The 26,463-nt window shown below is 47.2% G+C and overlaps 1 protein-coding gene across 13 annotated transcripts in view; it reads left to right on the top strand.

Annotated features, from left to right (window-relative positions):
- LOC140425059 (poly(rC)-binding protein 3) overlaps positions 1 to 26,463 on the top strand; it is a 377,151-nt gene that overhangs the window by 128,698 nt on the left and 221,990 nt on the right. The window contains exon 1 of one of the 13 annotated variants that reach the window (XM_072508877.1): positions 9,155 to 9,399. The exons of 11 other annotated variants lie outside the window; for them this stretch is intronic. The gene's annotated coding sequence lies outside the window, so the exon portion shown is untranslated. Of the gene's footprint in view, positions 1 to 9,154; positions 9,400 to 26,463 lie in introns of those variants that run through there. One more of the 13 variants, XM_072508876.1, reaches the window with a different exon arrangement.

Raw genomic sequence — 26,463 nt, 5'->3', positions numbered from 1 at the left:
TGCAACTTCCCTACAATGCATATTTTAGCTGGCGAGGGAGCACTGACAAATTGGTTCAATCAGAGCTCTGAGTTCTCTGGCTTTGTGGAGTTGATTGGTATTTCCATGATAAATTAATGTTCGTGCATTTTGATGAAAATAGTGACGTGCCAGATCATCGACATGGGTACCACCATTACACTGCAGGGAAGGATATCCTGAAACGTGGTACATTGGCGAGACCATGCAGACGCTGCGACAACGGATGAACGGACATCGCGCGACAATCGCCAGGCAGGAATGTTCCCCTCCAGTAGGGGAACACTTCAGTAGTCAAGGGCATTCAGCGTCTGATCTCCGGGTAAGCGTTCTCTAACGCGGTCTTCTGGACGTGCGACAACGCAAAATCGCCGAGCAGAAACTTATAGCCAAGTTTCGCACACCTGAGTATGGCCTCAACCGGGACCTTGGATTCATGTCGCATTGCATTCATCCCCCACCATCTGGCCTGGGCTTGCGAAATCCTACCAACTGTCCTGGCTTGGGACAATTCACAATTCTCTTTAACTTGGGGTTACCCCTATCTCTGGATCTGTAAAGACTTAACTACCTGCCAATGCTCACATTCAAAGCATTGTCTTGCATCTTTGACTTTGTCTATATATATGTTTCTGGACCATACCTCTTCATTCACCTGAGGAAGGAGCAGTGCTCCGAAAGCTAGTGATTTGAAACAAACCTGTTGGACTTTAACTTGGTGTTGTAAGACTTCTTACTGTGCTCACCCCAGTCCAACGCCGACATCTCCACATCATGTATCCCATTTATAGTCATTGGAAGTTAAAGTCTGGATTTTTTCTATCCATCATAATTGACAGATGTCGAAATTGGTATTGTGGTCTATTTATGTCAGTAATGTATACTTTCAGAGGTGCATTTAAATTTATTTCCTTGCCCTTTGTTATGGGCCAGGGTTTAGAGAATCCCAAAGTGTATCATGGAGTTCACCTGACCCACAACTTTTAATAGATTGTGCTATGGGGAGCACATGACTTACTCTACAGGTGTGGTACAGCAGAAAATGGACCAGTGGTTTTTAAAACAAAACAATGTTTATTCTATGAACTCAAGTTAACCTTTTTAAAACAAATAGTGAATATCTTAGCAACCATTAATTCAAAGAAAACCCCCAGAGAATAAAACACTAAGTAATCTGTATGCTGTCCTTTTCACATCCCAAAACTTAACAAATCTCTAAACAGGAGCACATTAGGGTTTACATTCAATACTGAAATCATTTATAATTCTGAATTCACCAAAGGATTAAGATAGTCTTTGGATGGCCGAGATCAACAGCAGTGCAGCTCACTTTTAACTTCAGATTCAGCTCACTGAAAAACACAGACACACCCAAGCTTTCTCAAACTGAAACTAAAAAAGCAAAAGTGGAGCTCAGCTCCACCCACATTCTGACATCACTCCAGTAACATGAGCAGCTCCATTTCTTAAAGGTACATTTCTTAAACACCCATTTCTTAAAGGGTACTCTCACTTGACACCTTGCATGATTTACATGCTAAATAATTTTGTGCTTAGTCATTTTTGTCCTTCTGTCCCCCATAGTTGCATGCTTTATAAAACCTTTTTAATATTGAGAACAAATTATGAGGGTGACTTTCAATTACCGGCTGTCCATTTGTGCTTGTAAAATTTGGAAACAGCAGTTGAACCATCCAAAACACTTGTGCAAATATGTAAATGAGGTTGTACTAGTGTGACTTCGATAACAACTTTCAAGAAGAAATGGAGGAAACATACACAGTATTTACTAGTCTTACATTCTGTATTTATTAATAAGCAATCCTTTATATTTTCCTGGTAAGTTTATTTTTCGTTTGTTTCCAGAACATTGTTAATCTAGGAGGAGCAGAAGTTCTCAGCTGGGCCTCACAAAACTCTTCCGACCTGTTGCAAACCCATTATTTTTCTCCCACCCCGCCCAACAAACAGGACTTATATGCCAGACAGCATTGTGCAGTTACTGGCTGATTTTCTTTCTCACCAGATTACAGAGTTGCAAGAGGGTTAATTGTAGCACACTGAGAAAAGTTAGTGAGACCCAAACGTGAAAGTGGTTTGGATGTCCCGACTGATGCTTGGATGCAAAGTATCACACTCAGACTATTTTAAGTCAAAGTCTTCATTTAAGTGGCCAATTTTCCGTCTAGGACAGGCAGAAGTGGTGGAAAATTATGTGGTGCAGAAGAGATCAGCTGACACAAGATAGGTTGGAAAATCAGCTTACATGCTTGTCTTGTAGGAGATCACATGTTTGGGAAGAATGGGAGTCGAGGTCAGGTGTGAATAAGCTCTCCTTTGGTGCCCACATACCGCCATGGCCTTCCATTCTCCCTCCATGTCCCCATGCCCCTTACATCCCTCCCCATACCTTTCATTCCCTCTCCATGCCCTTTGTATGCTCCACCATACTGCCCATGACCCCATTTATCCTCCATAGCCACTCATCTAGTATCCATTATGGGCATTAGGAGCCAGGTAAGAGTAATAGGAAGTTTTGGAAATGGACATTATAAAAGCAAACCTTTAAGAATCTAATGGACCTGTCACTCAAACACACAACCAATCATGCTGAAAAAAAACTTAAGACCCAATTTTTAAAAAATCTAAATCGCTCAAATGATCATTCAGTTGTATATATTTATATTTATTGCCACGTGTACCGAGGTATAGTGAAAGGTATTCTGCGTACAGCCCATTCAGAACATACCATACATGAAAAGCAAAGGACGTTTGATAGATACCCAATGTAAATATATAGACATAGACATCAGGTGAAGCATACAGAGTGCAGTGCTACACAGTAGAGAAGATGCGTGGAGAGATCAGTTCAGTCCATAAGAGACCCATTCAGAAGTGGGGAAGAAGCTGTTTTTGAACATGCTAGTGCGTGTTCTCAGACTTTTGTATCTTCTGCCTAATGGAAGAGGTTGGAAGAGAAAATATCCTGAGGGACGGGTCTTTGATTATGCTGCCCACTTTCCCAAGGCAGTGGGAGGTGTCGACAGAGTCAATAGATGGGAAGCGGGTTCGCTTGATGGACTGGGCTGTGTTCGCGATTCTCTGTAGTTTCTTGCGGTCTTGGGCCGAGCTGTTGCCAAACCAGGCTGTGATGCAGCCAGATAGGATGCTTTCTATGGTGCATCTGTAAGAATTGATAAGAGTCGATGTGCACATGCCGAATTTCCTTAGTTTCCTGAGGAAGTATAGGCGTTGTTGTGCTTTCTTGGTCGTAGCGTCGACGTGGGTGGACCAGGACAGATTGTTGGTGATGTGTACACCTAGGAATTTGAAACTGTCAACCATCTCAGCACGGTAGCATTGTGGATAGCACAATTGCTTCACAGCTCCAGGGTCCTAGGTTCGATTCCGGCTTGGGTCACTGTCTGTGCGGAGTCTGCACATCCTCCCCGTGTGTGCGTGGGTTTCCTCCGGGTGCTCCGGTTTCCTCCCACAGTCCAAAGATGTGCAGGTTAGGTGGATTGGCCATGATAAATTGCCCTTAGTGTTGGGTGGGGTTACTGGGTTATGGGGATAGGGTGGAGGTGTGGGCTTGGGTAGGGTGCTCTTTCCAAGAGCCGGTGCAGACTCGATGGGCCGAATGGCCTCCTTCTGCACTGTAAATTCTATGATTCCACCTCGGCAGCATTGATGCAGACAGGGGTGTGTACGACACTTCGCTTCCTGAAGTCGATGATCAGCTCCTTAGTTTTGCTGACATTGAGGGAGAGATTGGTGTCATTGCACCATGCCACTAGGTTCTCTATCTCCCTCCTTTACTCTGACTCATCATGGTTGAGATTGTGTCATCAGCAAACTTGTAGATGGAGTTGGACCTGAATTTTGCCACACAGTCATGTGTGTAGAATCATAGAATCATAGAAGTTTACAGCATGGAAACAGGCCCTTCGGCCCAACCAGTCCATGCCGCCCAGTTTTTACCATTAACCTAGTCCCAGTTGCCCGCACTTGGCCCATAACCCTCTATACCCATCTTACCCATGTAACTATCTAAATGTTTTTTAAAAGACACAATTGTACCCGCCTCTACTACTACCTCTGGCAGCCCATTCCAGACACTCACTACCCTCTGAGTGAAGAAATTGCCCCTCTGGGCCCTTCTGAATCTCTCCCCTCTCACCTTAAACCTATGCCCTCTAGTTTTAGACTCCCCTACCTTTGGGAAAAGATGTTGACTATCTACCTTATCTATGCCCCTCATTATTTTATAGACCTCTATAAGATCACCCCTAAGCCTCCTACGCTCCAAGGAAAAAAGTCCCAGTCTATCCAGCCTCTCCTTATAACTCAAACCATCAAGTCCTGGCAACATCCTAGTAAATCTTTTCTGCACTCTTTCCAGTTTAATAATATCCTTTCTATAATAGGGTGACCAGAACTGCGTGACCCTGTATAGGGAATATAGTAGGGGGCTAAGTATGCAGCCTTGTGGGACCCTGGTGTTGAGGACTATCATGGAGGAGATGTTGTTGTTTATCCTTACTGATTGTGGTCAATGGGTCAGGAAGTCGGGGATCCAGCTGCAGAGGGTGGAGCCAAGTCCTAGGTTTTGGAGTTTGGTTATGAGCTTGTCTGGGATGATGATGTTGAAGGTGGAGCTGTAGTCAATGAATAGGAGTCTGATGTAGGAGTCCTTGTTGTCGAGATGCTCCAGGGATGACTGTAGGGCCAGGGAGATCGCATTTGTTGTGGACCGGTTGTGGCGGTCAGGACTTGTTGCTTTCCATGGGTTCACTTTCGAGAAGGCCGATCTGAGTTGTGATGCTGTGATGGTAAAAACAAACATGCATCTATCCAGTAACCACATCAAAGACCGTTAATATTTTAATAACATCTTAAAGCGGTCATGAGTTCCACCATGCCAGGGTCACGCTGATAGAGACCAGAAGTGATCTGTGCCTACGTGATACCCTATCGCGGGGGCCAGAGAATCAAGGAGGGCCAGAGATTAGTGCATCGGGCCCGTTAAATGGATGTAACTGGGTCATTATGACCCATTTGCATTCATTTACATGTTCCCACTGGTGCGCGGTGTGGACTTCGATTCCGGTGGTCGGTGCATCGTGTTAGGCGTTGATCCCAATTTTGCCCCAATGCCCGATCCTCTGCCCCATCGGGGAATGTGATTCGGGCATCCCGGGACGGAGAATCCAGCCCTTTATCCTTTGCAGCAATATGTACAGTTTTAACATCAAGCAGTTGCAATAACAAACTCCAACAGAATAATCATGCATTCTGGGTTTTAGATGTCTCTTTGAATGCAAGTGGTTAATAGTTTGCAAAAGTCCAGAGTGTCCAGCACCAATTCGTCCTCCAACATAGCCGTCAATCTCCGAGACTCTCCCTGGCGTTCTGTGGACCACGACGGTTTTGCTTGCTTCTGCAACATGTCCAGCATACATTGTGCCTCAGTCTCTAACTGAGCCAGTCTCTGTGGTTTTATACGAGGTGAGTGTGGTTCAGTAGTTCAAAGTTTCTGATCTCTGCACCATGAGTAGTTAACACAGAGGCCCCTGGTGTTTCCCTTCAACTCAGTCTTTCAATACTTTTGCTATATCTGTCTCGTTCTGTCCCTCATGTAATACCGTCAGTCTTTCCTGCTTGTCCAATGAACGTTGAACCAAATTTCGAGGGTCGCCTGCAGTTAAATTCTAAGTATGATTGTCAATGCTGACAGAAGCATTGGGTTCACTTTAAACCAATGGACTTTTTGCAGCCCCATCAGCGTTACATCCTCTCTTCTCCTTCACATGGCTACCTTCAGCTACAAGTGCAACTGACAGTTCAATCCTCTCAGGGGTGGTTGACTTGAAATGCACCATTTCTTGTGTGACATCTCTTACTTCCTCATCTGAGATTTCGTAATCCCATCTTTTTCGCCAATATGGACTGACATGATTTGTGTTTTCCAGATTTCAATTTTGCACCTCTACTTTCAGAATCACAGTATGGCACATTATTGGCTCTATGAACTTTTGGGTTTTTGCTTACATCTGTGGGCACAAATCAGTTTTCCCAGGTGAAAATGCACTAAAAGATTGAAGTCTAATGCTTGCTTCACGATTTGGCAGGTTTCTTCTTGGGTTCTCTACATTGCCACCACTGATTTTTCCTCAACAGGTTAAATTTGAAACAAACTGTGGTAGTCACCACTGTTGTATTGTATATACCGCATACGAGGAGTATTACGGTAAGGCCCCTGTACTACAGGTACGGGGGTAAATCCCTGCCTGCTGGCTCCACCGAGTAGGCGGAGTATAAATGTGTGGGCTCTCCGAGCTGCAGCCATTTCGACAGCAACTGCGGGAGGCTACACATCTCTGCCTAATAAAGCCTCGATTACACTCTACTCTTGTCTCTTCATAATTGATAGTGCATCAATTTATTCCGCAGAGATTTTACAACGATGGATCTCTGCATCAAGCCTGATTGCCTGCAGCTTCACCCTCAAGCAGACAATGCCAAGTCGGCCTTCGCACATTTGGCTAGCTTGCTTTGAAGCATACATCGGATCTGCGACAGAACCACCCTCAGAGGCACAAAAGCTCCAGATCTTTTTCACGCAGCTGAGCTCCGATATCTTTCCCCTCATCCGGGATGCACCGACCTACGCTGAGGCCATGGCGCTACTGAAGGAGAACTACACTCAGCAGACCAACAAAATCTACGCCAGGCACCTCCTGTCCACGCGGCATCAACTCCCCGGTGAGTCTGTGGAAGATTTCTGGCGTGCCCTGCACGTTTTGGTGAAAGACTGCAATTGCCAGGCCGTTTCGGCCGTTGAACATTCTGACCTGTTGTTAGAGGCGCGTTCGTTACGGGCATAGGGTCGGCCTACATAGGCCAGCACCTCTTAGAAGGGGCTACCCTCGACCTCCCGGCGACCAAGAAACTAGCGATCTCGCTCACAGCCAACCAACACCGGGGGACCCAAGTGCAACTTCTGTGGACAGACAAAACACCCCCGGCAGCGCTGCCTGGCACGGAGCGCGCTCTGCAAGGCCTGCGGGAAGAAAGGACATTTCGCTGCTGTGTGCCAGGCCCGCTCGATCGCCGCTATTGTCCTTGCACTCCCCACGTGCGACCCGTGGGCGCCGCCACCTTCCTCGCCTCAGACCACGTGCGGCGTAATCTCTGCGTAATTGATGCAAGATCAATTGAACAAAGACTAGAGTTGGATACAACTGATGCTTTATTGCTCTAAGATGTGTGGCCTCCCACAGCAGCTGGCGAAATGGCTGCTGAATGGAGGACACGCATATTTATACTCCGCCTACTGGGCGGAGACAGCAGGAAGGGACTACTGGCGAACCTGTAGTACAGGTCCTACCTTACATCACCTAATACAGGTGCAATAGTGGTTTACCACAATAATACAGCCTCGATTACACTCAACTCTCGTCTCGTCGTAATTGATAGTGCATCACAAACCTTCCATTGTAATTGACCATACCAAGGAAGGATTTAAGCTTGCTGACATTTTTGGTGCAGAGATGTCTCATATGGCCTTGATCTTTTCTTCCTGGGGGTGAAACCCTGTTGCATCAACACTAAATTCTAGGTATGTCACTTCTAAGGCCTGAAAAGTACATTTCACGTGTTTTAGGCGGACTGCTGCATCACAAAACCTTTTTGATACTTTTACGCTGGCCATGTTTTCTGGTGTAGTGCCTGTGACTCACACATCATCAAGGTAAACCATCACCTTGGGATTTCCCTGGAGAAGATATTCCCTGCCAAATGGCAGTCTGGTATACTGGAAGAGCTAAGTCCTGGAACTCCTCATCCAACTCTAGTTCCAGGTAGGCATGACTGAGGTCCAATTTTGAATCGGTAAGGCCTCCTACCAGCTTGGCATAGAGGTCTTTGCCTGGGATCTCATTTGCGGTAAACAAAATGGAGCCGTTCGATGTACTGACTCCCATCCCCAACCCCTTGGTCAAATGGGTCCAGTTTCCCAATGATAGGCATTTTCACTCCAATTTAAATGATTCTGACTCTTGTTGGAACTTCTCTACTTTCTCAATTGTTCCTTCCTTCCCCCCACAATCCACAACAGGCTGCGATCGAAAGCTTTTACTTCGTCACCAATGTGATGGCTCGAGACATACACTGGAGACTTCCAGTAGTTAACAAAGTTGTTTATTGATGAAAGGTAAAGGCAGTCAAGTAACAGACACAGAACACTTTACAACAGGTCTTAAGAATTCAGCTCCCTGGCCCCACTGCTCGGATTCCTGCTCCCAGGGCCCCGCGCAAACTCCCTATTGGCCGGGATTCACATGCTCCCCCATGATTGGCCCAAGCCGGCCATGTAGTCCATGGGACCCACCCCCTTAAAGGGGCCGGGCTACCACAGTGAGAATGTTAGCCTTGCTCTTTTACAATCTGATATAATAATATCCCAGTGATATGATCATATTCTAAAATCAGATGAAACAGATTTTATCAAGAATATGCAATTTCATTATTTTTTAATGGAACATATTCATCTGTTTGAACATCTGTTTTCTTTTCAGTTAGTTTGAAGAGTTTATTACCTGTCTTCTTATTTTCTGACATAGCCTGGTTCAAGAGAATCAACCATGTCAGGGAAAATTGTGGTATGCGGTTCATGAACCCCATAATTAGTTACACTTTAGCTCAGAGCAGTAATTAAATCTGGCACTTCTGCTCTGCTGATTCATTTACTTATTCATTTAATTGCTGAACTGAATGCTTCTTTATCTTTAAAAAAGGAACATTTTCTACAGACAAAAAAGCATGACCTTTATTTCAGGGCCAGAAACATGTGGAAGTAAACTGATATTACACCAATGTTTCTCTGCTTGCTCCCCCAGTTAGATACATTCACTGTAAGAAAACAGTTGTTACAATTGAAAATAATTTTTGATACAAGCTTTCTATCCTCTAAATCCAGCTATTTCAGAAGCACTCGGGTACTTTTAAGATTCATATCTGAAATATCATAGCTGCAAAACATTGTTCATTCATGATTACTCCTGGTCAGTTTTGAAGCCGATTGTCCTACCCTCTGGTCATTTACTGAGCAGATTTGGCTGATTTTCTCATGTGGCAGTAATTTAAATGATTGGATAAGAGGTTGTGAGCTCACTGTGCCTGACTCAGGCTTATCTGCCCAGGGCTAAGCTAGGAACAGCAAAGCTTCCTTCATACCAGCAGGGCTTAGGGCTCCTGGCCATCTGTCCACACTAGGAATTGTCAGACAAATAGGGACTACACTTGCGTTAACAGTGGAGGAGCAATAGTAGGACAGCATTTACATTTCACTAGGACGACAGTACAGAAACATCTCGGTAGGTCGGTAATTTTAAATTTGATTTAATGTATTATTATTAATATAGTGTTACGTCTTTTAAATTGCCTTCAATGCAATTATATTTTGTTGCTGCTGTTGCTAATAGTTATACCTTCTTAACCGAATAAGCAATCGTTTTCTATATCTTAAGTTTCTTAAGGCTAATACATGTTACAGTAGACCAATGCTAGAGTGAACCCAAGGAACTTATTTTTTTAATGCTGTCAATCTTTTCTCCCAATTACCTCCCAAATACACAAATCTGCACTTCACTATTACTGCAAAGGGTGATTGTATTTCTGTTTATACAACTGGCAAAGAGAAATGAACATTGGCAAAAGAACGAGCAAACTCTTATGCAATGCTGTGTCACTTCGACAGCATTTCATTTAGACATTATTACTGTCTTAGCTGTCAATGTTATTTAATGAGACATGAAGATAATGGCTAGAAAATAGCTGGTATATTATTTTAAATACAATTGTTTGCTGTCTTCAGTGAATGCACAGAATTGTGAAGAAACAAAGGACATATTGTTAAACTGCAAAACAAAAATGCTTAAAATGATGCCAAAGTTGTGATATTACAATGATGTTTCATGAACAAGCATCAAAACTTAATACTTGGAGAAATCTATGAACAGTCTGAGCTAAGTATATGTGCAGGTTGTTAATCAACACATTCATATATGTGTTGTAGGAGTGTGCTGCTTGGTGGGCCATGATAATGTGTGCTCTACATTCACTGGAGAAGTTGAATCATTAAGCATTAATTTACTACACGGAGAGATTGCTGAGAAAATATTTTATTTTATGAATTATATGAATTTTCCTTGTATGTCTTATCGAAAGTACAATAAAAACACTGCCAAGGAACTTTCTTAGTCTCATAAAAATTGAGTGCAGTTTTATTGTATGCAATATCGCTCAAACATGATCCACCTCTCTCCCTTAAAAAATACTTTGTCTTTTACAGTAGCTTTCCCTGTTCATCTTTTCCACGATGATCACCGGGGATTACTTTAATGTTGCTTTTTCATTTTGTTTCACAAATTCAAATCTTTTTATAAGACAGCTACTTGTTCTGGATATTTGTTTTATTTCCTGTTATGATATGAACATTAGTTAAATAATTTAAGTGCCAAGGTAAAATATAGACCGTGGATGTTTACATTTGCTTGTTAAAAACAACCTTCCTTTAGCTGTTTATTGACAAGTTTTTTTTCTAATCAATAATGATCTTTTATTAAGTAATTACATAATCCAAATATTAAAATATTGTAAGTTTTATCCAAATCAAATTTTTTATTTAGAACTTGGTGCTATCATTCTACATATGCACTGTATATAGATTAAATAATAAAGCTCCTTTAGTAATCTTTTAAAATGATAATCCCAAGGAATTAAAAAAGAGCAAGTATTGATATATGAAAATGGGTCATATGGGTTTTAGGATTAATGGTAAATCCTAACCAACGGAATTTAGTTGAAAGTTAGTTTTATTCAGTATATTCAGAATAACACAGAGGGACAAACATTTGTAACTATTAATTTCCTGAAATCACATTTAGTCCATATTTAATTCTTCTATGGGGTTTATAACCCTCTAAAAATAGAAAAAGACTGAGAAAAAGTTAATTTTTATTTGTTTAAGCCTTGTGAATGTCATTCTAATGATCACATTTCAGCATGAAGTCAGAAGAGTATTTCATTTCAGATGATGTTTGTGACCTGAACAAAAGGGGAAATTGTGATGTGTCAGCATAACCCTAATATAACAGAGTTCTTTCTCGCAAAGGGTATTGCACTATGTGTAGGAGATAAATGAAGGTGTTAGAAGCCAGAAAAACTAGGTACTATCTGGGTAAAAGTCTGGGCATGGCAGATAGATAGTGTTTGATGAGGCTCACCAGGGAAGTCGTGGCAGAGCTCTGCCATCTAGACCCATAATTATGAGAAAAAATTTAAATACAATTAAATAAGCCTGGAATTAAAAAAAACAAAGTGAGCACCACATTTGATTATTGCCAAATATAATATTGGATTGTTGTAAAAACCCATCTTGGGGTCATGAATGTCCTTCAGTGAAGGAAATCTGACATCCTTACTCCTCTGGCCCATGTGTGCCTCCAGGGGCGGGATTCTCCGACCCCCCGCCGGGTCGCAGAATCGCCGGGGGGCGGCGTGAATCCTGACCCCGCCGGCTGCCGGATTCTCCGGTGCCGGGGTCTTGGCGGGGGCGGGAAACACGCCGCGCCGGTCGGCGGCCGCTCACAGCGGCCCCCCCCGGCGATTCTACGGCCCGCGATGGGCTGAGTGGCCGCCCGTTTTCGGCCAGTCCCGCCGGCGTAAATTAGAGTAGGTCCTTACCGGCGGGACCTGGCGGCGTGGGCGGCCTCCGGGGTTCACAGGGGGAACGGGGGGATCTGGCCCCGGGAGGTGCCCCCACGGTGGCCTGGCCCGCGATTGGGGCCCACCGATCCGCGGGCGGGCCTGTGCTGTGGGGGCACTCTATTCTTCAGCACCGGAGGCTGTAGCGGTCCGCCATGGCCGGTGCAGAGACGAAGCCCTCTACGCATGCGCTGGGATGACGGCAGCACACGCTGGCGCTCCTGCGCAGGCGCCAACTCGCGCAGGCTGGCGGAGGCCGCTCGGCGCCGGCTGGCTTGGCGCCAACCCCCTTCCCCGCCGGCCGGCGCGGCGCAAACCACTTGTGGTGGTATGTATTAGTGGTCATGTGGGACTGTGAAGCCGTGATGCTATTGGCTGACAGATCCCGGGTCCTGGTTGGCTGTTGACTCCTGCCTCCGCCCTGAAGGCGGAGTATAAGAACCCGAGCTTCTCCCCGCCGCTTCATTCTGTTGCTGAACTGCTGGGGACAAGTCTCGCTTAATAAAGCCTCATCAACTTCATCACTACTCGTCTCTCTCGTAAGTCATTGTGCGCTACAATTTATTAAGCGAGCTTAAAGGACTATGGAGCTCCGGATCGCCCCGGAATGCCTGCGGATCAGCCCCCACGCAGCGAACTCGGCAGCAGTATTTAAACACTGGCAAGCATGTTTTGAAGGCTACCTCCGAACGGCCCCCGGCCAGATCACAGAAGACCAGAAAATGCAGGTCCTGCATTCGAGGGTAAGCCCGGAAATTTACCCTCTCATAGAAGACGCAGAGGATTTCCCGACGGCGCTCGCATTACTGAAGAGCATCTACGTTCGCCCCGTGAACCAGGTCTACGCGCGCTACCAACTTGCAACGAGACGGCAAAGTCCCGGAGAATCGCTAGAAGAATTCTACGCCGCGCTGCTAATTTTGGGATGGGGCTGCAGCTGCCCGCCGGTGAACGCGATCGAACACACGGACATGCTAATTCGCGATGCGTTTGTGGCAGGTATGAACTCTCCCCAAATCCGCCAAAGACTTTTAGAAAGAGAGTCGTTAGGACTCTCAGAGGCACGGGCCCTTGCAGCTTCCCTAGATGGGGCCTCGCAAAACGCCCGCGCCTACGACCCCGACCGCGCGGCAGCCCCTTGGGCTCCGTGGACCCCCGTCGCGACAAACCCCCCCCCTCCCTCACAGGCTTGCGAGGTTAAAGCGCCAGACCATCCCGGGGGGGCCCGCTGCTATTTCTGCGGGCAAGCGAAACACCCCCGGCAGCGCTGCCCGGCCCGCACAGCTATTTGTAAAAGCTGCGGCAAGAAGGGCCATTACGCGGCAGTGTGCCGGTCCCGGGGGGTCGCCGCAATCCCCGGAGAAGAACGAGCCCAGCAACGCTCCCCAACCCCACCAGCGCCCCATGTGCGACCTGCGGGCGCCGCCATTTTGGGTCCCGGGCACCACGAGGGGAGGATGGGCGCCGCCATCTTGTGACCCCCCAGCCACGTGCGATTCGTGGGAGCGGCCATTTTTTCCACCCCCGACCACGTGCGATCCATGGGGGCGGCCATTTTGTCCACCCCCGGCCGCATGCGATTCATGGACGCCGCCATCTTGGATGACAACAAAGGACCCCAGCATCGACAGCTCCACGGGGTCCGAAGAAGACGCTGCGACACTACGACCACGACTGGCTTCGGTGACTCTGGATCAATCACGGCCCCGGACGCTCCAGACGACGACAACAACGGTGCTGATCAACGGACACGAGACATCATGCTTGATCGACTCCGGGAGCACCGAAAGTTTCATTCACCCAGACACGGTAAGACGCTGTTTTCTGACCATCCATCCAAGTACGCAAAAGATTTCCCTAGCTGCAGGATCCCACTCCGTAGAGATCAAAGGGTTCTGCATTGCGAACCTAACGGTGCAAGGGAGGGAGTTTTAAAAACTACTGGCTCTACGTCCTTCCCCAACTCTGCGCGCCCACATTACTGGGATTAGATTTCCAGTGTAACCTGCAGAGCCTAACATTTCAATTCGGCGGCCCAATACCCCCACTCACTATCTGCGGCCTCGCAACTCTCAAGGTTGAACCGCCGTCCTTGTTTGCAAACCTCACCCCGGATTGCAAACCCGTCGCCACTAGGAGCAGACGGTACAGCTCCCAGGACCGGATATTTATTCGGTCTGAAGTCCAGCGGTTGCTGAAGGAAGGCATAATCCAGGCCAGCAATAGTCCCTGGAGAGCCCAGGTGGTAGTAGTAAAGACCGGGGAGAAGCAAAGGATGGTCATAGACTATAGCCAGACCATCAACAGGTACACACAGCTAGATGCGTACCCTCTCCCCCGCATATCTGACATGGTAAATCGGATTGCCCAGTATAAGGTTTTCTCCACCGTGGACCTCAAGTCCGCCTACCACCAGCTCCCCATCCGCCCAGGTGACCGCAAGTACACAGCCTTCGAGGCAGACGGGCATCTATACCACTTCCTAAGGGTCCCATTTGGTGTCACGAACGGGGTCTCGGTCTTCCAACGGGAGATGGACCGAATGGTTGACCAGCACGGGTTGCAGGCCACGTTCCCGTATCTCGACAACGTAACCATCTGCGGCCACGATCAGCAGGACCACGACGCCAACCTCCAAAAATTCCTCCAGACCGCTAACGCCTTGAACCTCACATACAACGAGGAAAAGTGCGTTTTTAGCACAAACCGGTTGGCCATCCTGGGATACGTAGTGCGCAATGGGATAATAGGCCCTGGCCCCGAACGCATGCGCCCCTTATGGAATTTCCCCTCCCCCACTGCTCCAAAGCCCTGAAACGTTGCCTGGGGTTCTTTTCATATTACGCCCAGTGGGTCCCCCAGTATGCAGACAAGGCCCGCCCGCTAATACAGACCACTACCTTCCCCCTGTCGACAGAGGCTCGCCAGGCCTTCAGCCGCATCAAAGCGGATATCGCAAAGGCCACGATGCGTGCCATCGACGAGTCCCTCCCCTTCCAGGTCGAGAGCGACGCATCCGACGTAGCTCTGGCGGCACTCTATTCTTCAGCACCGGAGGCTGTAGCCATGGCCGGTGCAGAGACAAAGCCCTCTACGCATGCGCTGGGATGACGGCAGCACACGCTGGCGCTCCTGCGCATGCGCCAACTCGCGCAGGCCTGTGGGACTGTGAAGCCGTGATGCTATTGACTGACAGATCCCGGGTCCTGGTTGGCTGTTGACTCCTGGCTCCGCCCTGAAGGCGGAGTATAAGAACCCGAGCTTCTCCCCGCCGCTTCATTCTGTTGCTGAACTGCTGGGGACAAGTCTCGCTTAATAAAGCCTCATCGACATCATCACTACTCGTCTCTCTCGTAAGTCATTATGCGCTACACCACTCCGGGGCCGGCCTAGCCTCTGAAGGTGCGGAGGATTCCGCACATTTGGGGCGGCCCGATGCCGGAGTTGCCCGCCCCGCCGATTACGGCAGAATCCCGCCCCAGATCAAGGTTGGCCCTTAACTGCTGTCTGAAAAAACCTGGCACTCGAGTATTAGGGATGGGCAACACATGCTGGTTTTGTTAGCAATGACCTAATTCCCATGAATGAATAACAAAAACAGAACAGAAAATTAAAGCGGGTCTTAATGGAGAGCTGGATTCTCTGGTTCCTCGCAACGTGTTTCTCAGCTGTGTGCCGTTCGCTGGTGGTGCGATTCTATCTTCCCGTCGCTTGTCAATGGTATTTCCCATTGAGACCATCCCACACCGTCAAGAAGCTGTGGGTGGGGGTGCGCTGCCAGTGCGAAATGTGAATCAAAATCATGAAGGTTTTTGATAGAGTTACTAAGGATGAACTTTTTCTAATGGCAGAAGGTTTGGTAACCAGAGGCCACAGATTTGAGGTAATTGACAAAGAACTCAAGATGTAATGGTAAAACATTTCTACACAGTGAGTTATTATGATTTAGCTGATTGAACTAAACAACATGCTCCTTTGGTTCTTAATAGGCAGAGATGTTAGATGTGATTCCACAATTGGCAGCACTTGTTGAACAATCTTAAGTGTACTAATCTTCACACTAACAGCCAATTTAAGACAATCAGTCAAGAACATAATGTGACTCATATATGGTTGCTAGAAATGGCATTCATTCACAGGAACAAGTTCTCTGCAGACAGAAGGAATTTTCAAGGCTTGTGCTTCTTTTGAATTAGCTGGGAGCTTGGAGGGATTATAGTTTCCCATTGATTTCTCCATCGCAAAGACTTGGCCAATCACAGCTGACTTTCCAACAAATAAGCACCTATTTCTCTTGTAAAGTGTTGTGATTGTTTGAAATTTCAGGCAGCACGAGGGTGCAGTGGGTTAGCCCTGTTGCCTCACGGCGCCGAGGTCCCAGGTTCGATTCCGGCTGTGTGTGGAGTTTGCATATTCTCCCCGCGTTTGCGTGAGTTTCGCCACCACAACCCAAAGATGTGCAGGCTAGGTGGATTGGCCACGCTAAATTGCCCCTTAATTGGAAAAAAATAATTGGGTACTCTAAATTTAGAAAAGAAAAAGTGATTGTTTGAAATTTGACATTCTTGCATTTGTCCTGATGAGTACAAGATTAAGCAAAATGCAAACATCTCTGTGTTTCCGGCAATATTGAAATAATGTTATTAAATTATGAAACAGTAATGGCGTACATGGCTAATACATGGTCTCGGGGGTATTTTCCTGCTCTGTGCAGAAGAAGCGCAAAATACACTTCCTTTCCAGAGGCTTGATACTTTTCTTTCTTTGCCATCACCACTTTCTCCTGTTTACTTCTGCTGAGTGCATCAACCACTGGTCGATCCTCAAAATTACATCCAATAATTGAGCTGGAACTTGGCAGGGTAAGATATAAGACATCTTCAGGAGTTCTTTCTTCATCCTTTCCTTGGACTCCAAGTCTTGGCCATCTATCAAACTTAGGGAAATGGAAGAGAAACAATAGTTAATATGTTAATTGTTAAGAATAGTTAATAATTAAGTTACTTGAATGGGAAGGATATCGGGTAACTTTTAGCACCATGCCAGTCAAAGTTTGCATGTTTATTTGCATCAGTGTATGGCTTGTGTATTTGCATCAGTGTTCTAACCTGCTTCATGCTAGTCATGTATGTGTCTTACCACTATATGCTTCTTCAGGTGAAGGAATGCTTTCAATCTGAGCAATTAATGGGTGATCTCAAACCCAGCTGATAAGCTGCAGAAATAAATAAAGCCGTACACTATACCTGTCTCAGCATAACATTGGTGATCTCACTTCTTAGTTAATAGCTCAGATTCAACTCCAGGATTTAAACACAGGCTGACACTTCAATACTGAAGAGGGATTGCATGATTGCAGATGCAGTCTTAAAAGATAATACATTAGACTGAGGACTCATCTGCCTGATTAAATAGATGTGTAATATCCCAAAATATTTTGCAAAGAAAAGCAGAAGAGTTCCCAGAAATACCCTGCTCAACATTAAAGACTGGATCAACTGTGAGTCGGATCAACTCTGGGGATCTTCAAAAATGGCGGGTGGGGCCTGGATTTTTCAGTCCTGCTGTCTACTGCAAAGTTTCAGTGTCATACATCAAAACCCCACACAAATGAGTAGTTGAATTTTATATGCTAGATGATATTCAGTGAAATAATCCTAGATGCTCAGTCCAGAACGTTCAAAACCTCTCACTGAGGTCTCGGGGGTATTTTCCTGCCCTGTGCAGAAGAGGAGCAAAATACACTTCCTTTCCAGAGGCTTGATACTTTTCTTTCTTTGCCATCACCACTTTCTCCTGTTTACTTCTGCTGAGTGCATCAACCACTGGTCTATCCTCAAAATTACAGCCAATATTTGAGCTGGAACTTGGCAGGGTAAGATATAAGACATCTTCAGGAGTTCTTTCTTCATCCTTTCCTTGGACTCCAAGTCTAGGCCATCTATCAAACTTAGGGAAATGGAAGAGAAGCAATAGTTAATATGTTAATTGTTAAGAATAGTTAATAATTAAGTTACTTGAATGGGAAGGATATCGGGTAACTTTTAGCACCATGCCAGTCAAAGTTTGCATGTTTATGATCTGATGTGATTGCAGCCGGGCAATGAACAAGGCATGAAAAAAATGTCAAGGTTGTTTACAGACCTGATGTTACAAATGCAGATATTACAAGATTATTTTTAGTTTCAAATTGTAAATTAGGACAAATGAAAAAGTTATGATAGTTTATCAGAGAGGCTTGGAGTTACATATCAGCAAAGAAGTTGTGTTGCTGGAATGATGGTGAGAAGTATTCGCACCTCGAATTACAGTTTTCTCTCTGACTATATCTTTAGATGGGCGGGGAGACGTGGGGGGGTGGGGGGGTGGGGAGAGGGCTAGATTATTCATTTAATTTCTCCAGAAAAAAGAAGGGCTTGAAGGCCACTGGTAAGCAAAGGGAACTTTTAAAGTATCTATTACTTTTCTGATCAAAATAGGTCCAAATTAAAGTTGGGTTGAGAGGGGAAGGTTCCTTTTTTAAAAATATTTTTATTCAAGATATTTTACAATATACACAGCACTCATTTCACTTTACACAATTTTCATAATAAACAAACAACCCACCATCCCATCCCGTGTGCCCCAATTTATTTTTTGCAATCCCCCCCCCCGCCCCCCCCACCTACTCCCCTGCTCTATTTGCTGACGACTACCAATTCTTGCAGGAGATAAATAGCCTTCACCTCGTAAAGAACCTCTCCTCCCACCTCCGAATAGCGTACTTAATTTTCTCCAGATTCAGAAACTCCGACAGATCTCCCACCCACGCTGTCGCCCTTGGCAGCTCCGGAGCCAGCCACATTAGCAAAATCCTCCTCCGGGCTATCTGGGAGGCAAAGGCCAACATATCAGCTGTTCTCCCCTCCTGCGCTCCTGGCTCATCCGATAGCCCAAATATCCCCACCCATGGATCCGGTGACACCTTATCCCCAAAATCTCTGATATTATCTTGAAAAATTACTCACAGAAGTTCCCCAATTTCGGACAGGACCAGAACATGTGTGTGTGATTCACCGGTCCCCTTTAATACCGCTCGCATCTATCCTCCACCTTAGGAAAAAACTCATGCATATTTTGGTCGTATGCGCTCTGTGAGCCACTTTAAACTGGATCAGGCTCAATCTCACACACAAGAAGGTCAAGTTTATCCTATGTAAGGCCTCACTCCACACCCACCCCTTAAATACACTGTCTAACTCTTCCCTCCACTTCCTCTTTATCTCCTCCTGCAAGGCCCTTTCCCACTCCATCAGTTGCCTACAAATATCTGAAATCCTTTCCTCCCCTATTTTATCTTCCGACACTACCTTGTGGTGAGGTGGGTGGCAACTGAGGAAATGTAGCCAGCTGCTTCAGTACTAAGTTCCTAACCTGTAAATACCTGAACCCATTTCCCCCTGGGAGCTGAAACCTTTTCACCAATTCCTCCAACCCCGCAAATCTACCCCTAACAAGCAAATCCCCAAACCTCTCTACCCTCTCCCATTCCCAGATCCTGTACATCGAGTCCAACCCTGCCGGGATAAATCTACAGTTCCCATATATCGGCGCCCACAATGATATTGCCTCTAGCTTAAAATATTGCCTAAACTGGTTCCAAACTGTCAATGAGGCTACCATCACCAGGCATATAGAGTACCTGGTCAGTGAGGATGGAAGAGGAGCCATCATCCATGCACTCAAATATGACTCAGTCCAGGAAGCTTCCTCCATCTGTCCCCGCATTGACCTTTCCTACGCAACCCATTTTCAAAGCTTCTTGATATTTGCTGCCCAATAATCGTTATTCAAATTCGGCAGGACGGCACCGTAGTGCAGTGGTTAGCACTGCTGCCTCACGGCGCCGAAGACCCGAGTTCGATCCCGGCCCCGGGTCACTGGCCATGTGGAGTTTGCACATTTTCCCCATGTCTGCATTGGGTCTCACCCCCACAACCCAAGGGGGGTGCAGGGTAAGTAGTTTGGCCATGCTAAATTGCCCCTTAATTGGAAAAAGATAATTGGGTACTCTAAATTAGAACATAGAACATACAGTGCAAAAGGAGGCCATTCGGCCATCGAGTCTGCACCGACCCACTTAAGCCCTCACTTCCACCCTATCCCCGTAACCCAATAATCCCTCCTAACCTTTTTGGTCACTAAGAGCAATTTATCATGGCCAATCCGTCTAACCTACACGTCTTTGGACTGTGGGAGGAAACCGGAGCACCCGGCGGAAACCCACGCAGACACGGGGAGAATGTGCAGACCCGCACTGACAGTGACCCAGTGGGGAATCGAACCTGGGACCCTGGCGCTGTGAAGCCACAGTGCTATCCACTTGTGCTACCGTGCTGCAAAAAATATTTTGCAACGCCATCCCCCTTGACCGCCTCTGCAAAAACGCACTTCGAACCCGAGATGTCTCGCCTGCCCAAACAAAGGTTGAAATCAATTTATTAATCTTCTCAAAGAAGGATTTAGGTAAAAAGATCAGGAGACTCAAAATAAATAAGAATTTTGGGAGGACCATCATTTTCATCATTTGGACCCACCCTCCCAACTCACCTCTTCAAATTTCCATTCACCCCTTCTGACAGACTGGCCAAATTTATGTTACGAAACAATGCTCAGTCACGAGCCACCTGTACTTCCAAATACCTGAAGCTCGACCTAGCCAGCCAAAATGGCAATTTCTCCAGACATCCGCCCTGTACTCGGAGGGCTGACTGGAAACACCTCACTTTTCCCCAAATTAATTTTATACCCGAAAAAGAAGCCAAGCTTACTTAACACCTCCATAATCTTTCCCACACTGGAGAGTCGGTCTGTTTTTATTTATACATTTAGAGTACCAATTCTTTTATAATTAGGGGCAATTTAGTGTAATCCACTAAACCTGCACATCTTTTTGGTTGTGGGGGTGAAACCCACACAGACACAGGGAGAATGTGCAAACTCCACACAAACAGTGACATGGGGCCGGGATCGAACCCGGCGCTGCGAGATGTGGTCTGTTATATACAACAGCAAATCATCCACATAACAGGGACACTTGGTTCTCCATACCTCCACTCTCTATACCCTTAAACCCCATTGATGACCTCAGTGCGATAGCCAGCATTTCAATTGCCAATGCAAAAAGTAATGGGGAAAGTGAACACCCCTGCTTTTTTCCCCTATACAATCAAAAGTACCCTGAGCTTAATGCACTAGTATGAACGCTCGCAGTGGGGGCCAAATACAGCAGCCTGATCCAAAACCTAGGTCCAAACCCGAACCGCCCCAGTATCTCAAAAAGATAATCCCATTCTTCCACATCGAATGCTTTCTTTGTATCCATGGAGATTATTACTTCCGACTCCGAACCCAACGAGGAAGACATCACCACATTCAATAGTCGTCCCTTCACAAAACCCATCTGATCCTCAGCTACCATCCCCGGCAGACATTCCTCCAGGTGAGTTGCCAGCATCTTGGAAACAACGTCACGTCAGCATTCAATATAGATATGGGCCGATAAGACCAACACATCTCTGGATCCTTATCCTTTTTCAGGATTAGAGAGTTAGAAACCTGTGCCAATGTGGTCAGCAACTCTTCCCTGGGGCAATGAAGCATTAAACACCTCCATTAGATGAGGCCCCAGCTCCGTCACAAATTCTTTATAAAATTCCACTGGGAACCCATCCGGCCCAGACTATTGCCAGACTGCATGGAGCAGATGCACCTCATAATTTCCTCCAGCCCAAGTGGCGTCTCCAGCCCCAGGTCTCAATCGGGAACACCTCCTTCTTTCCCAATTTCAATTTGTTTCTAGAAAACCGGCCAAACTCACCCAGGATCCCTATGATGCCTTCCAAAGCTGCCCACCGGGTCTGAAATATACAATGATAGATTGTCCGCATACAATGAGACTCTGCGCTCGCTCCCTCCCCCCCTGCTCAACCCCTCTCCAGTCCCTCGATGCCCTATGCGCCATTGCCAACAGCTCTATCGCCAAGGCGAAGAGCAACGGGGAGAGCAGGTACCCCTGCCTCATCCCACCATGCAGCCCGAAGTACCCCAAAATCACTTTGTTCGTCTGCACACTCACGACCGGCACCTTATATAGCAGCCGGACCCAATCCATAAACCCCTGCCTGAACTCGAATCACCCCAGCGCCTCCAACAATTACGCTCGCTCCGCCGATCAAACACCTCTGCGAATTTCACCACAACTACCACCACCTCCTGCCTCTCCGAAGGCATCATGATTACATTGAGTAGCCTCCCCACATTCGGCGACAACTGTCTTCCCTTCAGAAAACCCATTTGATCTTTGCCTGACACCCCCGGGATACAGTTCTCAATTTTCAATGCTAACACCTTCGCCAAAAACCTGCCGTTCACGTTCAATAAGGATATCGGGTGGTATGACCCATACTGCTCCGGATCCTTATCCTTCTTTAAAATCAGGGATATGGAAGCCTGCGACAATGTAGGGAGTGAGTTCTCCCCTCTCCCTAGCTACATTATGCACCCTCACCAGCAGTGACCCAGGTCCGCCCCAAACCTTTTATAAAACTCTACTGGGAACCCGTCCAGCCCTGGAGCCTTCCCTCCCTGCATTGTCCCCACACTCTCCATCACCTCCCTCAGCCCAATTTGGGCTCCCAGTCCCTGAACCAGCCCCTCCTCCACTTTGGGAAACTCTAACCCATCCAGGAACCGCTGCATCCCATCATCCCCGGTTGGGGGCTCCGACTCAGAGCCTCCTATAAAAGACCTTGAACATTCCATTCCATTCCCCCCCCCTCCGGGTTCATCACCACCTTACCTTATCATGCCTAACTACCGATCTCCATCGGCACCTCTTGCTTTCTCAACTGAAGGGCCAATTGGCCTGCCTCGTGTTGTGTTATGTACTCTGGTATAACACAGGCTGCAACTGGATGCAGCTTTAACCAAAAGATACTCCAGACCTTGAAGTTAGTTCGACTCTCTGCTAACCTAAGTGTGGTTACTCTGTCTGACTGAACAAGACTAGCTCTTAGCCACGTGCTGGAGGTATGAATCATAGAATCATAGAATTTACAGTGCAGAAGGAGGCCATTCGGCCCATCGAGTCTGCACCAGCTCTTGGAAAGAGCACCCTACCCAAGCCCACACATCCACCCTATCCCCATAACCCAGTAACCCCACCCAACACTAAGGGCAATTTTGGACACTACGGGCAATTTAGCATGGCCAATCCACCTAACCTGCACATCTTTGGACTGTGGGAGGAAACTGGAGCACCCAGAGGAAACCCACACACACATGGGGAGAACGTGCAGACTCCGCACAGACAGTGACCCAAGCCAGGAATCAAACCTGGGACCCTGGAGCTGTGAAGCAATTGTGCTAACCACAATACTACCGTGCTGCCCATGATACTGTACATGCATCCTGACTCACTCTGTAGATGTTCATCAGTGGAAAGAGGCGGAGTGTGAGTGCCTCGTGCCTTTTATAGTGAGATACCACCCCTGAGTGTCCTGCCTGCTCATTGGTCATGTCTGTATATCATTATCTGCATGTCTGCATATCATGACATCTCCCCTTTTTTTATATGTTGGCACATGGGAACGTACTTGCATGTGGTGGCATATATGGTCCCAGGTTCGATTCCGGCTTGGGTCATTGTCCCAGGTCTGATTCCGGCTTGGGTCACTGTCTGTGCGGAGTCTGCACGTCCTCCCCGTGTCTGCGTGGGTTTCCTCCGGGTGCTCCGGTTTCCTCCCACAGTCCAAAGATGTGCGGGTTAGGTGAATTGGCCAATGATAAATTGCCCTTAATGTCCAAATTGCCCTTGGTGTTGGGTGGAGGTGTTGAGTTTGGGTATGGTGCTCTTTCCAAGAGCCGGTGCAGACTCAAAGGGCCGAATGGCCTCCTTCTGCACTGTAAATTCAATGATAATCTATGATTAATCTAGGACAAAGGTTCGGCACAACATCGTGGGCCGAAGGGCCCGTTCTGTGCTGTATTTTCTATGTTTCTATGTTTTTCTATATTAACATATTTACAAGCGGTGGTATTTGTGAACGTGTTTACATGTGAAGAGAGCTGTCTAATGTGAGAAAACAGAACATAGCAAACAAAACAAATGTTCATAAGTCCAGTTTCTGGGGCTTGCATCTGATCCTTGTCGACCGCCGGAGAGGTGGTGGTGGGGACGACGGCGCCTTGACAGGCGGGATGGAAGCCCGTAGTCACGACCATTCGCATGAAAGAGGTCGATGCCAACCTTGGACCATGGGGAGGTCTCGATTTCATGCTGCTGGAGCGTCTCCTTGCTCTGCGCTGGCTGGAAGCGTTGACAGGTCGCACAGTTGAGGACCATGTTCGAGATGTCCTGGCTAATACCGGGCCAACCTCCCTGAACAGGCGCCGGAATGTGGCGACTAGGGGCTTTTCACAGTAACTTCATTTGAAGCCTACTTGTGACAATAAGCAATTTCCATTTCAGTAGACAGCCTGCCTGGCTCTGCGTCTACACTTCTCGTCGTCCAGGTGTCCCTCATGAATTTGTGATGAGTTGGATGTGGCATATTCACATTTGGTAATGATGCCCACACAGTAGGCAGAGTCCAGGCATTCTTCCTCTGAATCGGGTGTCGTTATCCCGTTCGCATCGCGCATGCATGAGGCCCCGGGAAAAGCACGCAAAATGGCCGCTTTCATCAATGCTGATGCGCTGCATCCGGGAGATGGCCTGCACACACTCTGCCTCGTGGGAGGCAAGTTTCTCATTTTCAGCCGATTTGTTCTGAGCATTTTGTGCGTGCTCATGCACTGTGCGTGTTTCAATCGCGACTGACAGGGTCATATGCTTGACTTTCAGTAGCTGCTCTCTCAGAGGATCAGAGTGAACTCCAAAAATGATTTGGTCTCTGATCATGGAGTCAGCAATATCACAAAGGTTGCAGGACAGCGCTTGCAGGCGGAGGTTAGTTTTTTAAAAAAATATATATTTTATTCAAAATTTTGTGGCCAAACATAACAGTACATAGTTTTTCTTTTGAACAACAACAAAGCAATATAAATAACCGTGGCCAATTTTAAACAAATAAATAAATCCAGGCCTGGTTACTCTCCAAAGATACAATCCAACAATCCAATATTGATTACCTATAACAAGTGTCTATACATATACAATGACATCCCTGAGAGTCCGTCCGGTTCCTCACCCCCCCCCCCCCCCGCCTCTCCCCCCTGGGTTGCTGCTGTTGTCTTCTTCTTTTCCATTCCCTCTATCTTTCTGTGAGGTAGTCGACGAACGGTTGCCACCGCCTGGTGAACCCTTGAGCCGAACCCCTTAATACGAACTTGATCCGTTCTAACTTTATAAACCCTGCCATGTCGTTTATCCAGGTCTCCACACCCGGGGGTCTGGCTTCCTTCCACATTAACAATATCCTGCGCCGGGCTACTAGGGACGCAAAGGCCAAAACATCAGCCTCTCTCGCCTCCTGCACTCCCGGCTCTTCTGCAACCCCAAATATAGCCAACCCCCAGCTTGGTTCGACCCGGACCCCCACCACCTTCGAAAGCACCTTTGCCACCCCCACCCAGAACCCCTGTAGTGCCGGGCATGACCAGAACATGTGGGTGTGATTCGCTGGGCTTCTCGAGCATCTCCCACACCTATCCTCTACCCCAAAAAATTTACTGAGCCGTGCTCCAGTCATATGCGCCCTGTGTAGAACCTTGAATTGTATCAGGCTTAGCCTGCACACGAGGACGATGAGTTTACCCTACGTAGGGCGTCAGCCCACAGCCCCTCCTCAATCTCCTCCCCCAGCTCTTCTTCCCATTTCCCTTTCAGCTCATCTACCATGATCTCCCCCTCGTCCCTCATTTCCCTATATATGTCCGACACCTTACCATCCCCCACCCATGTCTCTGAGATCACTCTATCCTGCACCTCCTGCGTCGGGAGCTGCGGGAATTTCCTCACCTGTTGCCTCGCGAAAGCCCTCAGTTGCATATACCGAAATGCATTCCCTTGGGGCAACCCATATTTTTCCGTCAGCGCACCCAGACTCGCAAACGTCCCATCTACGAACAGATCTCTCAATTGTACTACCCCAGCTCTTTGCCATGCTCCAAATCCCCCATCCATTCTCCCCAGAACAAACCTATGGTTATTTCTTATCGGGGACCGCACCGAGGCTCCTGTCTTTCCCCTATGCCGTCTCCACTGCCCCCAAATTTTCAATGTAGCCACCACCACCGGGCTTGTGGTGTATTTCTTCGGTGAGAACGGCAATGGTGCCGTCACCATTGCTTGTAGGCTAGTCCCCCTGCAGGACGCCCTCTCCAATCTCTTCCACGCCGCTCCCTCCCCTTCTCCCATCCACTTACACACCATTGAAACATTGGCGGCCCAGTAATAGTCATTTAGGCTCGGTAGTGCCAACCCCCCCCTGTCCCTACTACGCTGCAAAAATCCCCTCCTCACTCTCGGGGTCTTCCCGGCCCACACAAAACTCATAATACTCTTCTCAATTCTCTTGAAAAAAGCCTTCGTGACCACCACCGGGAGGCACTGAAACACAAAAAGGAATTTCGGGAGGACCACCATTTTAACCGCCTGCACCCTACCTGCCAGTGACAGGGACACCATGTCCC

Source organism: Scyliorhinus torazame, chromosome 6 (genome assembly GCF_047496885.1).
Source record: "Scyliorhinus torazame isolate Kashiwa2021f chromosome 6, sScyTor2.1, whole genome shotgun sequence".
NCBI classification, from domain to species: domain Eukaryota; kingdom Metazoa; phylum Chordata; class Chondrichthyes; order Carcharhiniformes; family Scyliorhinidae; genus Scyliorhinus; species Scyliorhinus torazame.
This window is presented reverse-complemented; position numbering and strand designations above follow the sequence as displayed.